Raw genomic sequence first — 2,250 nt, forward strand, 5'->3', positions numbered from 1 at the left:
CAAGGCAGGCCAGCACTTTACTTTTAAGAAAGACCGTACGTGATTACTGTCGTTCTGGTGAAAGGGTTGGTGCTTACATGTAGACCTCCTGCTGCTCTGAGAAACCCCTGTCCATGGATAACTGGTATGGGGTCATGAAATGCAAGGAATTGAATGACAAAAGGTGCCGATATAACTGACTTGACTTTTAGGTCAGGTTCAAATCCACATCTGCTGTGAGACACTGGACCAGTATGGATGTAATTATACTTTCTTAATTAAGTCATAAATCATAAGAGTTCACATTAATGGAACACCGACTGTTCATCAGGTGGCATGCTAGATGGATTACATGGAAAATTTCATAGGTCTAGGAAGAAACTAAAGCTTAGAAGTTTTGAGTGACTTGCTAGCAAGTGGCTAGCAAGGCTTGGATTTGAAGTCGGTATGATTTCTCAGTCCATTCTCTTAATCACTGGGCTATTTTGTGTCAATAAAAAGAGATGAGGTGATAAAATGTTTAGCATAGTGTCTAGAAGCTCAGTAAGTGGCCATCATCACCATCATCATCATCATTATCATTATCATCATTGCAACAGCAAGTAACCCTTACATAGCTCTTACTATGTGCCAGAAAGGCACTATTTTAAGCACTTTACATAGATTTATTTGCAAAATACCCCTATGAAGTAGTACCATTATAGCAGATTTTATAGATGAGGAACCTCAGGCACAAAAAAGATTACATAACACAAAGTTATACAGCTAGTAAGTGACAAAGGTGGGATTCAAACTAGGGAATCTGGCTACAAACTTCAATGCCATTAACCAGTGCACTCTGCTGCCTTTCAGGTGGTAAATGGTAAGTACTGCTACTACTAATGGTTAGTAATAAGGCCCTCGGTTGCTTTCAACACAGTGTTTTCTCACATTCTTTCCTGTAGGCATCCCCTTAAGATAAAAATAAATATGATAATAGATTCGAGTGTCCTTTTTTTTTTTTTTTTTTTTTGCGGTACGCGGGCCTCTCACTGTTGTGGCCTCTCCCGCCGCGGAGCACAGGCTCCGGACGCGCAGGCCCAGCGGCCATGGCTCACAGGCCCAGCCGCTCCGCGGCACGTGGGATCCTCCCAGACCAGGGCACAAACTCGCGTCCCCCGCATTGGCAGAGGGACTCTCAACCACTGCGCCACCAGGGAAGCCCTCAAGTGTCCTTTTTATGTCTCCCCTTTCTGCCCACTCAAAATTCTTATACGGTTCAATCTAATACTATTTCACGGCACCTGATTTCTTAGTCATTTTGGAAGTGACCTCTGGGAAAGGGATATTCTTGGTGTTATTACATTTTTTAACCTGGAAGAGACCTTTGAGATTCTCTTAGGACAGAAGTCTGTGAAATAGAGTGCTTGTACCCTACAGGATGCGCAAGGTTATCCATTGGGATTGGGGAAGAGAAAAATACAAGTGTAAAACCAAAGAAATTAAAGGCCGTGGTGATCTTCCTGTTGTTAAGTCCAACGGGCCCCTCCTAGACCTTATTATAGTGACTCCTCGGCTGGTCCCTGCCGAACCCCCCCTTCTTGAACCATTCATCTCCCTTAACTGAGTGAGGTCACTCTTGTACCTTTTATTCCGTCTCTCTCTCTGACTGCTTCTTCTCAGTATCCCAGTCCCTGTATTTAAAAGAATTAAAAAAAAAATAGTATATGGATTGACACAGTATCTTCACTTGCTCTAGGGGTTACGTACGGTAGGTCCTGTGTCCGAGTCAAAGGCGGAGGGTCTATAGCATGGACAAAGCTGCCTTCCTTGTTTCATGTGCTTTTGGCATGTGTATGCATGCTGTTATGGGTTGAATCGTTCCCACAGAAAGGTGTGTTGAAGTCCTCACGCCCCCAGTACCACAGAATGGGATTTATTTGGAAATGGAGCTGGTTGTAGAAGTAATGAGACCATATTGAATTAGGGTGGGACACCCAATGTGTCTGGTGTCATTATAGGAAGAGGAGAAGAGACACAGAGGTAGAGACGGAGAGAGAAGACAGCCACATGCGATGGGGCATATATCGGAATGAAGACTCAATAAGGCAAGGAATGCCAAGGATTGCCAGCAAGCACCAGCTGCTAGAAGAGGTAAGGAAAGCTTCTCCTCTTCAGGTTTTAGAGGGAGTCTGACCCTGCTGACACCCTGATTTCAGACTTTTAGCTTCCAGAGCTGTGAAGCAATACATTTCTGTTGTTTTAAGCCCCCTTAGTTTGTGGAACTTTGTT

The sequence above is a fragment of the Orcinus orca genome, chromosome 7 (genome assembly GCF_937001465.1).
Source record: "Orcinus orca chromosome 7, mOrcOrc1.1, whole genome shotgun sequence".
Taxonomy (NCBI): Eukaryota; Metazoa; Chordata; class Mammalia; order Artiodactyla; family Delphinidae; genus Orcinus; species Orcinus orca.